This window comes from Triturus cristatus, chromosome 4_1, assembly GCF_964204655.1.
Source record: "Triturus cristatus chromosome 4_1, aTriCri1.1, whole genome shotgun sequence".
Lineage (NCBI taxonomy): Eukaryota > Metazoa > Chordata > Amphibia > Caudata > Salamandridae > Triturus > Triturus cristatus.
This window is the reverse complement of record NC_140585.1, coordinates 595,914,340-595,930,719: the sequence shown is the minus strand read 5'-3', so window position 1 is coordinate 595,930,719 and position 16,380 is coordinate 595,914,340. Positions and strand designations below refer to the sequence as shown.

Sequence of the window (16,380 nt, the reverse complement as noted above, 5' to 3'; positions counted from 1 at the left end):
CCCTATACACAAACAAAACTCCAGGAGTCCAGGAGCTAGCCATGAAACCAATGTTCACTACACAGCTACAAGATGCCTGCATTTACTGCTGAGGTCATGAATTACCCATAAAGATGGAACTTCCCACCACATCTCCTTTCAGTCCTTCTGTATCTGTCTAGTGTTGCTGTTTATATAGGCCATTTAAGACTAACAAGGCTTTCTGGTGCAAGTGTCTAGGTTCATAGAAATCTAAAATGATCAACCTCTTTCACTCGAATCAATGGTGTTTTATATTTTTACCGGCTGCGGATGAAAGGCTGCGTGGACCATCCGAGATTCGAACCCTTACGTGAAAGTTGTACACACATCTGTACAGCAGATGTGTAATCTACTGAGGTATCCTACCAGCACCAGTTGAATATTTTTGTTGCACACCCTTTATAAGATGAAGACACTTCCATTTTACTGCGTTCTCTAAAACTGTACCTCTCAGCATTTGTAGGGCCTTTACCATTACTTCATCTCTGCCATACCTTCCGCACGAGGGTGCCTGCGGCGACTTACGGTGCACTGCTATTGAAGAGGCCAAACACTAGCTGAGGTTTATCTTCCTGTATAAATACATACCTGAAGTCAGTTACTTAATAGCACATGGTATGTATGTATATGTCACTTAATATGTCAACATAAATTACTGCCATTTGTATAATAGATTGACAAGTGCTCAGGTACACCAGTTAGCATATCACATTTCCAACGCTCTTGCACTGTAAAGTGCTTTTGTGCACGCCCAGGAGGATGGATTGGATGACTTGTGAACCCAGGTTTCATCAAAACATGTCAAATCCCACTCTTCTAGGCACGCGGATCCCTGCGGGCCTCGTTTCATCCATCACATTTTCTGCAAACAAATCTGCTAAAGGCGGATTAAAATTGGTAGCAATGCACTGCAGGCGAAGGAAAATTATGTAAAATATATCACGATTTGTATCCTTCCCTAAACCTACTTTGATGAATCCCAACCTTAATATTTCTAAACCCTGGGAAAAAGCTCAAAATCTAAATGTACATCGTTTAGAAGAGAAGAACGTACAGAGGCTGAACAATGAGAATGTGAAGCACATGCTGCTGCTTAAACCACACGCTGACACTACCCTTACTTGACGCGCCCAGACTTTCTCACCCTCATCCAAGTAAACGGAATATTACTAGGATGCAAATTCAAACCCTCACTCACCATCGAAAGCCAAGTCAGCAAAGTTGGTAGAAACTATAGATATTTACCAGAAACTGCTGTACACGATACGCCCATTCTCTATAAGAAGCAGCGCACAGGCCGTTCTTGCTGCCAAAATATAAAATCATGCAGAAAATCAAAGAAAATGCAAATGCAAACCCAAAATCATGCAATTGGTACAGGACACAGGAGCCAGAATTGCAATGAAATTCGAAAATGAAGACCTAAACCACCGAGGCCTCGCAAGGGCACGCGGGGCTAAACAACCTAACCCTCTGGTTAACTTTGAGCCAAACCCTAATCCTAAAACTATCACCGATCAGATGCCACACCTTAGCTTTAAATCTAGTGCTAATGCTCACCCTTAAACTAACCCTAGCCCTGACCACAATAAAAATGAATACCCAAGTGCTGAACCGAAGCTTTTTATTAACCTTGAGTCTCAGAATGCCTAGGGGCATGACCTCTAAGACTTGTGATGAGCTCTAGTTGCTTCCACTGCAGAAAATAATTTAACACTTTCATTGTTGGAAGTAATACACGATGCCCACGACCATAACAAAGTCTGAAAACTATCTCAAGCAAAGAAATGTGTACTTATTTAATGTTTTGTTCTGCAAAAGTTATAAGGCAGCTTTTATTCTGAGGAGCACGATGGTATTTTAAGTCTGTCCTAGTGTATCTGGTCCCAAAGGTCTCCTGTAATTGTATACAGGTGAATCTCACCCAGCATCTCGTACAGCTTATGGGTCCTACAAACACAAGATTTTAAACAGAGGCGGCCCCCTCACCCTGATTTCTTTTGTCCTTGACCCACAGCATCCTCAAGTGTTTTTCTGAAATGTGTCCAGTGGCCACATTTCGACTCTGTACCGAGGGAACCAGAGTTCTTTTTCTAGCTTGCACACGTGACATGCCGTGTGAGTTCAGGCAAATCCCTTTACTGCTGTCTGTCATAGTTCCATTGTTGTTCTTAGCTGTGAATGCCTGCAGCCAGAAAAGGTGGCAACATGCTGCTACTAATCACCTTTAAAAACACTAGGCATTTCGCTTATGATCAGTCTTATTTTAGCAATCCCCCTTCTGGACCATCATTGTGAATTAATCAAATCTAATATCCTTGTTGCAAAATGTCTACAACTTATTATGAGCAGGAACGCTGAACTGCCTTTACTTATCTGCTGTCATATGTCTGAGTTGAAGAGGGAGGTATTGGAATACAACTGTCTCTTACGTGCTCAAATTATAATAGTCTACCATAGACAGAATAGTGTCATTAATTACTTTTTTATAGGGAACGTTCTAAAGATTAACATTGCACATACACATCTCAGCAGGAGAAAATTAGTTTTTACAATCCTGCACACGTGTGTTGAAAGTATTGCCTGAACCAATCAAGAGCTTTAGCTCACCATACGGAGTGGCCACCACATGGCTTCCTCTCGTGGTAGGTGGCTGTTGCGTTGCTGGACAAGACCCTCCTTTGTATCTCTTTGCGGTTTATTGGCCGATATCAGCCTTTCACTGGGGCTGCCAGGAGGGAAAAATATATGCGATGCACCCGAGTCACACAACTGAATACAGTACTCAGTTAATTTTATTAACCATTATTACATTTTATGATTACGCTTCTATAACTCAGTTTCACTGCTGTAATTTCTGTGGATTGATTTCAAGTACAAAAGTACATTTTTCAAAGGATGATAATGCTCTAAAAAATGCTTGGACTATCTACAAATCACGGGTAACAATAAGACAGACATGAGGAAAACTTTTGCAAATGATGAGCATAATTCCATGGTCTGGTATTATATACACATAAAACAAAGCCATAGTTGTAGAAAACTTAGTTTATATTTTCAATGACCTGTTACCAACAGGGGAGGGAAACTGTGTCTTTCCTGAAATGGGGAGATGAAGGTTAGACACTTCAAGGTAGGTCATGCACACACAAAACAATATGAAAACATAGGGCCTGACGTAGAGTTTGGCCCTAAATGTGAAAGACCTCTCAACTCCCTTATTAAAAGTGCATTATATCCTATCGCATTGTTAGTAAGACGGGCGGGATATCTGCCACATTGGTGATGGCACACCATCCGCCAAACTAAAAATCAGGGCAATAGTAGCTATGCGCACCGACAGCACACACCCTTAAAGCAAAATAAGACAGGCCCAGGATTCACCCGCAGCGTCCAAACACATGACTACACTTTTTGGTCAAGCTAAGCACAGCCATGCATTTTGCAAGAGGCATTTATTTCAAATATGTGAATCTTCAAAACAACAAGGCTGCATTATCTGGAAGTGGCTGTCCTTCCGCCACACAACTAGTTTCCCATCTCTGATGCAGTGAAAGGAGTAAGCTAAACTCTTAACATTTCACACTTTAGGACACAGCCGCACTGGAAGATGAACTCTTAAAGAGAGTCTATTACAGTACCACATTTTCCACAAACTCTGTCCTTTTAAGGAGTGTCCTCTGTTGAGTTTGCTTTATCTCTGTTGGTTTTGACTCTATATACTGCGACCTTTCTATTCCAGGATACAACGTTTTGCAAACCCTTTAATCCTTTTCTGGGACTTAAATTGGTCTAGATAAATAAAGCCCTGCCACCAGTAAGCCTTTCTCCATAAATCACTTTACTTGTCGAGTCTGCCTTTCCTCAAAACGAGAGCCCACACTCCAAAACACACACCTCTGCTGTAATCTCTTAACTGGGTAGGTTTAGGAAAATGCAAAACATACAGTATTGGCAGTGTGCGAACACAATGAATCGGATCCTAAACATGCATTAACTGCTCCTTTCCTTCACATAATGCCTTCTCAAGTGAGCATTAATAGTAATTTGACCATGAGAGAGAAAAAAAGAGGTAAACATAATAGCTGATGACGTCTAAAGGAAAAATTAAATAGAATTATATCATAGGGAACAAAATGGGGACAATAATTCTGCAACCTCACACACAATCTATGAGGGAGCCACAAGTCTAGATTTTTAATACACATGGAACATGAGCAAACCAAAGAAATAGAGAAAAGGCATAGACAAACCAAGTACCCAAGCTCATGGACACCAAACAAGTTTATCTTAAACTGTGGACAGGGACCCTTGGTGCAGAGTGTTATCCCTTTAGGGCATCTTTAATGGATATTCCTTTGTTGATGTCACATTACAGCCTTTGGCGTACATGAGGTCTACTCGTGTCAGTTGTACCTGTACTGGCAAGAGGCAGGTTGCAAATAAACTCAGTCTTTGTCATAGAGTCCATGTCCGTGTTGTCACTACAATTTGGAGACGACTTGCTAGCACTAAACCTGATCCCATGCATGTAGAGGAAGATTTTGGTGTCCGGTCGTGGGAGCCTTCAATCAGGTCGTCATTATCTGGTAACATACACAGCAGCGTCAGCCTAAGGTTAAAGTGTTCATAAGACCAGGGACCTAGATGGTTGGGACAATTTACGATCTGCTTCGACTTGTAGAGACATTACTTTTAACATTGGCGAGCTGGCTACTTAGAAACTGTAAGCAAGGCATTGTGAGTGCCAGCGCACCCTTGGCAAGCTAGGAAGGCGTCAAGTACCATATCTCCGATATTACAGCCAGTAAGAGCAGGTCTCCATAATCCCCTGTGCACGAGCGCTCCATTTCTCTGTCAGCCCAAGAGAATCGTACGTGTGTGAGGCACGCTACGTGTCAAGCGGCATACGATGAGAAAAATAGCCGTGTGCATTTTCCGCAGTCTGTCAAATAATTCAAGTCGATCGTACATGGAGTCGTTTGGTCCAAAAAGTAACTAGCAGTCTTCGACTGTTTATTGTATGCAATATAATTTGAGGAACTTACCAGCGCTTCCGGTGGTGTTCCTCCTGCTGTACCCCAGTGAACTTGTAGGGGAGGAGCTTATTCAAGAAGCTACTTTCTCTGCTGTGATTTCCCATACATTTCTGCTTAAAGGAAGGGGGCTTGTCTCAGCCTCAGTCTCGAACTCATTCGCTTTTTCACTTTGCTTAAAGGAAGTGGGCTTGTCTCAGCCTCACTGTAGCCCTCATTGGCTAATGTTTTCAATTTAGCAAAGGAATTTCCCTCCTGGTTTCAGCAATGGCCTTTAACTCTGTTTTATTACCTCTTCTGTTTTTATCAGATTAGGGTGCACCTCCAATCAGTTGGGAGGACTGCATACAAATGATAATTACATTGTAGCCCTGGATGGTCACAACTTCAGAGCTGAGAGGGAAAAAGCCTTATTGATAAGTGTTTTGGGAAAAGAAGGTCAATGTATATTAAAATTATTGCCTTTTGTCCTTGATGATGAGAATCACCCTATGCAAGATAGTTATAAGGAAGCGAAGTTGCGCTTGGAAAGGAGATTTGCCAAGGAGACAAATATCGCCATGACCAGAATATAGATATTATACTCACCCGCAAAGGTCAGAAGATTCCATTGATGACTTTGCATCTGTATTGAGGGGGTTATCAACAAAATGCCAATTTGGGCAGATGACTGACAAACTTATACATGATCAATTTATTGTACAATGTCGTAGTAAAAAATTCAGGAGAGGTTATGGGTAGTGAAAAATTCTTCTTTGAGGGATGCTAGTTATATTGCCAAGGTTGAGGTGGAATCTGCTGTATGTGGGAAATGAGCAAGAGGGATACAGCAGAGGGTGGGTCCGGAATGTCCACTATTCACAAAGAGGAAGGAGAACATGAAATGTTGGGAGCATTGAACAGTAATGGCAGACGTTTAAAGAAATTTCAAAAGAGAAATTTTGCCAGGGGCAAAAAAGGGTGGAGAAAATGTGTTATAGGTGTTGATGTAATATCCATTCAGGAGATTCCCAATGGTGTTTTGCTACCAACAAAGAGTGTCTGAAGTGTGAACGAAAAAGTCACTATGCAAGGGTGTGCAAAGGCAACATTAAGTCTAGAGTTGTGGTGACAGACATAGCTGACTTCTCAATTAACAATAGTGAAGATGGTGTTTTGAGTGTGGAACATGGCATCAAAGATCAAGTGGGCAGGAGAGCTCGATAGGTAGCAATATTTCACATTTTGGGCAAGGAGGTGAAACTAATGGCAGATTCACAATCTAAGTTTACTGTCATTCCCAAAGGGTTGTTTTTTGAGACCTGGCTGATGTAAAACTTACTTCCTAGGATACCAATTCCTTGGGTTCTCAAGGCAAAACTATTGATATCCTGGAGTAATGTTCTGCTCCCATCAAATTTGAATCCAGGGAAGTGCAAAAGATTTATGTGGCAGAATATGATCCACCGATTTTAGGGTTTTAGGGTTTACCAATATGACCTGCACATTATCATCAATCCCAGAGCACCTAACCAGGTCATGGTGGTAAGGGAAGTGGGTATCGTGATATTAAAGGAAACTAAACATGTATTCAGGGATGGGTTAAGTCGTTTGACAGGGTATGTGCACAAACTACGCTTAGGAAGGGAGCCACAACAGTGAAACACAAAGTAAGGAAGGTGCACATAGTAATCAGGAGTGAGGTGAAGAAAATGCTTGAGGAAATGCTTCTTGAAGGAATCATAGAGCCAGTGGAAGTCACATGTTGGGTGTCACCAGTGGTTATCACAGAAAAGCCTGAAGGGCATCTGCGTTTTTGTGTGGACTTGCGAAATTGTGACGGAAAGTTTCCCTTTGCCTAACATCTACAAGATAATATGATCACTAAATGGGGCAAAATTCTTCTCCAAACTTGACCTAAAAAATATGTATTATCGGATTTGGCTCTATGAGAAATCTAAACAAGCATTTGCAATGCAATAGGTCTCGCATTTGCGAGAATTTAAGCTATTGGCATTGTAAATGACAATGTCTTTTATTTATGTTTTAAAAACCAACACATAAATAAAAGGCACTGTCATTTACAATGGCAATAGCTGAAACTCTTGCATATACAAGACCTATTGCATTCCAAATGTCACACACACTAGCAGAAATCGACACACAAACATACAAGCATACACACAGACACACACACACAGACACACACACACAGAGAGGCAGACATGCACATAGACTCATTAAAGAGTTAATAAGCGGGGCCGGCCACCCTGTTAAAAGTGTGTCAGGCACTGTGTTGAAAACAATTGCTACAAAAGTAAATAATTCTAAAACAAAAAGGCGAGAGGCCATCACATTTTTTTCCTATTAATTTGTTGTTGTAGAAATCACATCATGCCCCACCCTAGATGTTTGAAGCAAAAGCGCAGTGTGCTGAGATTTCGCTTTAAACCTCTGAAGCTAGAGCGCAACATGACAAGAATACTAATAAAGCAAATACATTTTAAAAAGGTGGACAGCCGACGTACCTGCTACTAATAAAGTAAATAAATACTGAAAAAAATGTTTTACTTTGTACGTGCTGGTTGTATGAAAGCACCTCGAGGGTGGAATAGGGGAAAATCATTAAAGAAAATAGTGCTCACAGTCTGTAGGTAAAACAGACCAGGTAACAACACAAGTAAAAAGTCCAGTCCTCATGGGAGATTACAAATGCAGACAAGGCGGTACTAAGGAGGGACTACTAAGCCTATTCATGAATCAAAAGCAACAATTTAGAAAGGACAGTAACAGGTGCCAATTGAAAAGATGAGTGGAAAAAGGGCAGAGTTTCAAGTCCATGCCTTAATACAGCGAGCCTCGCCCAGGCTCGACATAAAATTTAACTTTAATTCACAAGAATGCCGTTTGGCCTTTCGTCTGCGGCCAGCATTTTGCAACACATGATGTCAGACGTGTTCCGGGGAATGAAGTTCATCATCTACTTCCAAGATGATATTTTTGTGTTTGGTTGGTGAATCAGAGGAAGAACATAATTGCATCCTCCAACAAGCTTTGAGGAGGTTATCTGAGGCAGGCCACGCATTGAAAAAAGACAAGTTCAAGTTTGAGGCACGAGAGATAGAGTATTTGGGGAACACCATAACGTATGAAGGGGTCAGGCTGAAATATATTCTTCTCAAGGCTATAAGGAAAGCTCTCATTACTCTAGACAAGGACCAGTTACGCTCTTTCATGGGGCTGATTGAGTATTACTCTAATTTTTTTAAGGTTTTGCAAGAAAAACAGAACATGTGCATGCTTTGTTAAAGAAAGGCTGTGCATTTGATTGGGGCAGGGAGCAGCACCATGCTTTTGATTCCATCAAACAATACATTTTTGTGGCTGGTATACTTTTGCCTTTTGATACCTCACACAAAACCATCTTGAAGGTGGACGCCAATGCATCCGGTATTGGCGCCATACTGTCTCAAGTGCACAATGGTATGGAAAGAACGACAGCCTTTGCTTCCCGTTCTTTGGCAGAAACAGAGCACAATTATTCTGTGACTGAGCGGTAAGCACTGGCAGCAACCTGGAGTGCTCAGTATTTTTGTACTTATGTGTGGGGTTTAATGTTTGTATTCCATACTGACCATAAACCTATAGTAAAGGTTTTAATTCCTGGAGGGGCAGGTAAAGGTTCAGCCACACTGGCAAGGCTGGCAGCTAGGTTACAAGAGTACAGTTTCAAGGTGGAATTTATTCCAGGGTGGAAAAATGCTCAAGCAGATTGCTTGTCTAGACTCTCATTGGATTGGGAAGAGGTAGATAAGAAGGCAGTTGTAATCAAGGAACAAAAAGGAGCGGTAATATAGCTAGCAGACACTGAAGTGGCGTTTTTGAGGAGGAGTGGGAAAGAGAGATGGAGATTGATGACCTCCTAAAGGTGGTAAAGGAAATGGTTGTACGTGGTAGCAGGAGGGAAAGTATTGTGTCTACTTGTGTCAGTCAGGCCCTACATTAAAGTTATGGAGGAGTAATTCTTGTGGGGTCGTAAAGTGGTTATGAGATTGGGCAAATTTGTACCTCCAATAGGATTGAGGAAGCGCATTATAAAATTGGCTCATGAGGGCCACCTTAGCCAGTCGTTAACTAGGAAAAGGGTCCAAGATAGTTTCTAGTGGCCGGGTATGAATGAAGAGGTGACAGATTGGGTGGTTAGTTGTCAGCATTTCAAGGAAAGTGAGAAGAGGCTTATAACTAATGTCTCATGAGAAAGTGGTCAAATAGAGAACCCGCAAAAACCTTGCTGCAGTGTACGCATGGACGTTATTGGTCTGATACAAAGTTTGAGGGTTGAATTAAGAAATGGGTTGGTGATGATGGATGTGCATTCTAACTAGTTATTGGAGGAAGTGAAGGAAGTGACTACGAGAAATATCATCTCTGTATTAGAGAACGTTTTTAGAGAGGAGGGTTTCCCTAGGATTCTCATAACTGACAATGGTACCCAACTCAAGTCAGTGGAGATGAAGATGTTCCTGGGAAAGTGTGGTATCAAACAGAGATGCACAACTCGTTGAGAAGGCCAATCATTTAGCCAAGGGTACCATCTTGATGGTTGTACACAGCGGTACGGTGAGGTGGCGGGAAAAATGGTGGAAGATATGGTGTGGGAGTATCGGTCCATGGAGAATAGGACCATTAAAATGTCTCTCTTTGAATGCATGAGGGGGAGGAAGCCAGGAACCACGTTTCTTCCTGCGTGGTTGGTACAGTACGGGGGTTTGGAGAAGGTGGAGAGAAGTGAAATATGGGGTGGAAGCTGGGGATTGGGTCAAGATCAAGAAGGGACATGTGGAAGTGGGATTGTACAAATGTTATGGCCTGTTTAGAGTGAGGTCTGTTCATGATTGCTGTGCAATTCTTGAGAATGGAGATAAACTGAATAAGAGGAGAGTTGCTATGTACCAGAAGGGTGGAGATTACACTCCTGTATACAGCCATGAGTACAATACCATTAGCAGTTTCATGTTGATGGAAGATGGGGATTTAGTTGGGACAGATGTTTTTGGAAGAAGGGGAGGGACCGAAAAGGGAGAAGAGGTGCTGAACAAGACTCAAAGAAATTGCAGACCACCCGTGCATTTGAGTGACTATGTAAAGTGATATGGGAGGGTGTTATCTAGTATGTTATTCTATGTGTATAGTAGTGAATTATTTCTATGTCTTTGGGGGGGGGGTTTGGGTAAGGTTTAACATTAAGTTTCCTTTTTTTCTATCTTTGCTGGGGGATTTACTTTGTCATATTTGCTGTTGTAAACGGGGAAGATGTGTTATGCCTTTAAGGCATCTTTGTTGGATGTTCTTTTGTTGATGTCATGTTAGAGCCTTTGGTGTGCATGAGTTCTACTCGTGTCAGTTGTACCTGTGCTGGCAAAAGGGAAACCAGGCTCAAAGCAGTTTGCCAATAAACTCAGTCTTTGGCATAGAGTTCATCACTACTCAGAGCTAACAACTCAGTCCTACCTGAAATAAGAGAGAAACAGCAGAGCGAATTCACATGTTGTCCACCATGAAATAACTTGAGGAAAGTAACAATCACATGGACTGAACTCTGCCTCGGCAAGCTAGAACCCAAATTTCCAAACGTCACACAGACAATGGGTGAAATTAAACCACAATTAATTGAATAACATTGCGTTATTCTTGATCATTCTCAAAGAAAAACAGAAAGCTGAGACAAGTAAAACTAGCTTGGTGCTCCATCACAAATCATAGAAACAACAGCCAACACCAAACAACAACTAGGAGATGCCGTGACTTGAAACACAAAAAGAATTTAAAGATGAAACAAACACGCTAAACATGCTGAAACCACAGAAGCCTCATAAACGAGAAAAGGGTGCCTCAGCACTAAAATACAAGAACAGGAGCTAATGTGGGATCTAATGAAGAAGACAAAGCTAACAAGTACATAGACGGACAATGTTGCAAGTAAAAGACCAGCACAAACAAATCAATATCAATAAAATATCCAGAAGAAAATGTAGAAAAAACAGCAGTAGGTAAAGAAAGCACTAGTAGAGAACACACACAGCTAGTATAAAAGACCCTTCCAACAGGATTTAAACAGTTCACCAGCAAACAAAGTAGGACAAAACCATTGCTAACAAATTTCAATTAGCACTGTCCAGATGGACGTCTAAGGATACCATAAAGGAGCAAGACACATCTTCAAATTTAGTGTTAGCAGACCACCACCCACACAGGCAGAAACTAGAGACATAAATAAGGAAACAACATCGAAGCCAAAAGAAATCAGACAAAAATGGATATGTTGAAAGACATAAATAAACGTATCTGACCTGTTCTGAGAAGGGGTTCAGAGCAATAATAATAATAATAATAATAATAATCCACATTTGTAAAGCGTGAGCAATCACCCGTAAGGGTCTCTAGGCGCTGGGGGCCGTCAGGAAGATTAAACAAGCTATTGCCCAGAGTCACAGGGTGCTAGACTAATCTGCCGCCGGCGATCGAACCGTGATCCCCAGATTCCGTAGTCAGTCGCCATGGCCGCGGCTCCACACCTCAAGAATAGCTTAACAACATAAACAACAAATAAGAGCAAAGCCATCTCCCAAATCTCTAACATGAGAGTAGCATTGTAATCCTTTCATCTACAGTAGTAAACATATTGGAACTGAAATACAAATTCAAGATCTACATATGAGGAGTAGCAGGAGGGGAGTCTGGTTTCCAAGAAAAAGAAGTTTAGAAAACATCTCATAGATAAGCAAAGCAGATACTCATCAGATAAATGCCTATCAGATCCCCTTAATTAAGGAGGAAAACGAATGCTTCCCCTCTCATTCACAGAACAAACAGGTTAAGAAGAGAACCGTACTGGGAAAGTCACAATAATACATTTGACAGTAAGCATTGAGCTAAAATGAAAACCAGACTTCAAATACTGACCAGTGACTACAGAAACAGAGAGGAGAACTACACCCCCTCCCCATATAATTCACAAAATAACGCGTAAGACAGTAGGATGCATCAATTCTGGGACAAAGTTGAATTGGTCGACACAAGAAGTCCTGACCTAGGAGAAATATTCAAGTGAATGGTAGTCTGAACACATGAAAACAATCAGAAAAATACTATTCACAAGTGAAAGCAACACGTTCATTCTGAAGACCAATATCCTCAGTTGGAACACTACTAACAAACAGCTGAACCTCACTGAATAAACTAACAGAAAACAATACCAGAGACACATGAAGACTCTACGAAATGAAAATAGGCCATTTGGTCAACGCCCTCTCCCTCTGAAGTTGATTAAGGAAAATCAACACTAGAGAGGGGGAGCCAAACAGGTTGGTAGAAAGAAAAATGTGTGAACACAGCATTTGTTAATTGCTACAAAACGGAGCAGCTCTCAGTAGCCACAGACCATATTTGTTCCATTGGAAGGATGCAATAAACTGAAAAATAAAATTAAATACTTTTGCTCCTCGTCCTAACACTTTAATGATGAGAGGCAGGGTGCCTTATCAATGTATTTCAATTACTGTAATGGTATCTGCATGACAATAATCCTGGGGAAATTGTTCTATGCCCTCATGAATACAAAATCAAGAACACTTTAAGCAACAAGCACTGTGAAAGCAATAGGTCTGGCTTGCATTTTAAGCTTTGCGATTGCTTGTTATCAACAGCCAAGAGCCCAGTGGCAAGATGAGAACCCACCGGGTACAGTGGACTGAGGGCTCACCCAGCAGCATAATGAAAAGGAGCCATTTGTGCGCGCTCTGCAGTAGCAACAGCCCAGTGGCAGGATGAAAAGGAACCGGTGGCCATGAAGCATCAAGATGAATTACTGGAGAACCAACTGCCTCCCCCAGAGATAAATGCCAAAGTTTACAATATTCTACCTTTTGCTACTGATGTTGTAAGACAGCATATTTGAGATCAGCCTTTCCTGATCTTCAAAGGGCAATGCTGGTGTGGCCACCATTGGAAGGTCCCACACACACGTCAGGGCTGACAAAAGGATCTAAAACTGCCGGCTAAAGTGAGAAGAAAAAATAGTGCCCTATGCTTAAAAATGCATGAATGAATGTGCCAGAAAGTGTGAAGCTTGAGGGTTTTTCTGAGATGTAAAATAGTCCCTCATTTATTCTAATAGAAACAATGCAAGAGAAATGATACATGGAAAGGGAATAAGTAAAAAACTTCATTGAGTGTATGTTTCAACCCAACGGTTTTAGGGAGCTGAGCAAAAGTCCATTCTCTATGTATTGAAGGCAATAGATCTGGGGATGACTTCACCAGACCTTAAAAGAAGGGCACACCTAAAGGAGAACTGAATTGCTTTCCAATCAAAGGGCAGCAGAAAATTGGACATGTGCACCTCAGACACACTGTTAAATGAATGCATCCACAAAGTATAGAAATATTTAGATCCTCACACTTCTGAGACGTGGTTATGAGGGTAGAAAATTGAATGTAATCAAAAGTATACATTCCCAGATAATTATTGCCATTTTATGCAAGGTTTAAAAACCACAAACATTTACATACCAAGCATTACATTGGTATCATGGTATACAATTATCAAAATGCACATATGCCTAATTCACCTGTTGTCACACCAATAATCCATAATATATCCATTTATACAGCTCATTGGCTGAAACTCAGCTCATTGGCCGTAACTCCTATGTATAAAAGAAAATGCCAGGAAACAAGGGTGAGGCAAAAAAAGACATTTAGGTTTGCATCCCCCACGTAAAGATGACGCCCAATTCAAGTACCTCAATATTACAAAAGAATCACCGGAATATCCACAATGGAAAACCTTAAGTGCAGTCATAATCAATCCCTATCTTACATACTAGTGGCATATTAAAATGAGCTGTCCACATCTGAGAGGCTGCAATAAAAAGCTTGTGTGCACAGACTCAATTCCATGCCCGCAAAGCTGGCATCTATGCGTTTCAGCTGGTGTACTGCACCAAGATCTGCTAACTTCTAGAAACAGAATGCTGGCAAGATATATAACATATAAAAGCCAGTTACCATCAGATGCAAGATCTTACACAGATAAGGTTGTAGGTTCTTAGCATTGTGCATGATGATTTAAGCTCTAATAGAAGGCTTGCTAGATAATGAAATGTAGAACACTTACCTTAGATCACTGCTTTAAATTCATATCTTTAAATTGAATACTCAAATGTACCCAAATATTCACATATAACCGTTAATTCTTGATTATCTAAATTACACTTCAACTTCTCAATGTTAACTCTACCAGTTCACTCACAAAACATATTCTGTTCTCCCATAGTAAGGTCCAGCTGGGTGAAGGCCCTAGTCTGCAACCTCCTGATATTGCCAGTGAAGAAAGTCAATCAGGACCACAGCTTAAATAGTAAAACAGCTGCAGTATACCCACTTCATACAGAATAAAGATCCTTAAACCTAATCTACACGTCACTATGTGTTCCATCGGTTTATCAAACGCAAGATCCCTTTCCATAAACCAGGTGCCCTCTCAATGTATTACTGTAGGAGGCTATGTGTGCCTTCTTGTAATCAAGCCCAGAGTGTATCTCATACTTCATGTTACATCGTCCCAGATCACCCACTAAATTGGATATAGAACACGTTTTCATCAAACATGGGTTTCCAAGAAAGATAGTCATAAAATAATGTAAGTACATATTTATGCCTTGTGCGGTCCTACTTTTCTATTAAAGGAAAAAACGGTTACTCCCAGAGAAAATAAACACAAAGTAAGATCCTCCAAACAGGCACATGCAGAGAATTGGATGTGTTGCTTTAGCCCAGTCCTATTCAACATGTACATTACAAATCTGCCAGTTATCCTACAAGAGCCATCAGGCCCTGAACCACTACTAGAAGACACACAGATTAGCTGCCTGTGGTCAAAAGATAGCATGAAAACGAAAACAAAGACAAATGTTATGGTTTTTCTGGGAAAAAATAATTACTCCAGGCATTGCCTGTTAAACATAGTCAGGCAGACAGACAAGTGAACAAACAAAACAAATATAACTGTTTGGGAATAACTTTGGTTCATGTGGAAACCAACGCCATGAAATTGCTATAGAACAATTCACTTGGGCGTTCCATGCTATTACAGCCATTATTAGGATTGAGGTAATAAATTGTGACTAGATTTTCTTAAAGTGTGATGCTACTAGGTACTTTTGTCATGTATTATTTGATGTTCAATAAATTGGTACAATCGGTTGGGAACACAATTTTCCTGCGACTGTAGGACAATGAGCTGCAAAATCATATTGAATTTTAACAGGTTTCTGAATTTTATTTCATAAGGACAAGGCTCTAATATTTAGAGAGTCTGTGTCTTTATGAATATTAGACATATATCACCTCAATAGCACAAAATTTAAAGCAAGGCATCAGAAAAGGACAGTTAGATGGTGAGAAACCCCCAAATACGACTCAAGTAGAGAAGAAGAGCAAAGAAAAAATTAAAAAACATTGTGAGCGGATCAATAACTGAGTGTCAGTCCTTTTCGATTTATACTAAGTTTCTCCACAAAAACAACGTTAGTATTGTCATCCACACCAAGTTTCTTCACCAAACAATATTATATACAGCAAAGACTAAGCATGGTAATAAGAGAGTAAAAAGGAGTCCAATATAGCACTCAAAACCATGTGAGTTCCAAATAAGACTGTGACAGGTATTATGGTCACCCTTTCAACCTAACAAGAACAAATCCCCCCTATAAGAGGTGTGTAGCATAAACAGCTGTTGTCGAGGCCACTTAGGCGGGGCGCCGATAAAGAGCGGTTGGGGTCTGACCTGTGGCTGTTGTCTGAGCTCTGCTGAGCCTGTTGTTTTACTTGTGGTGAGTTGGAGCTCCCTGCTGGTTGCATAAGTCCCTCAATGCAGCACTTAACTGTAGCTGGCAGCCCTCCATTTTGATGTTTTTGTTAGATTGGTGTAGAGTTCAGTGGGTCAGTGCATGCAACCCATGCTCATAGCCTCAAGTTCAGGTGCAGATGTTTAGGGGTCAGTTGGGGAAAGGCTGATTGTAAGACTCCAGCCATGGACATACTTGAGGCAGACTATACTTCTGGATGCCCTGATACTTTACCATGCTGGAAAAACGTATTTTACTTTCAGTTTGACAGATGTACACACTATTGAAGTAACCATTTACCTCTGCACATGAGGCTGCCATTTTCTTGCAGAGATCAGCGCCATATTGGAGTCACTCACATTCTTACAGTTTACAACAAGAACATGGCACTTTCACTTACAATATCTTTTATTTACAAATTAACAATGTGTCCT

At 40.9% G+C, this 16,380-nt stretch overlaps 1 protein-coding gene across 7 annotated transcripts in view; it reads right to left on the bottom strand.

Annotated features, from left to right (window-relative positions):
* Positions 1–16,380, bottom strand: part of FRMD4A (FERM domain containing 4A) — a 713,130-nt gene that overhangs the window by 241,800 nt on the left and 454,950 nt on the right. The window lies entirely within an intron of this gene.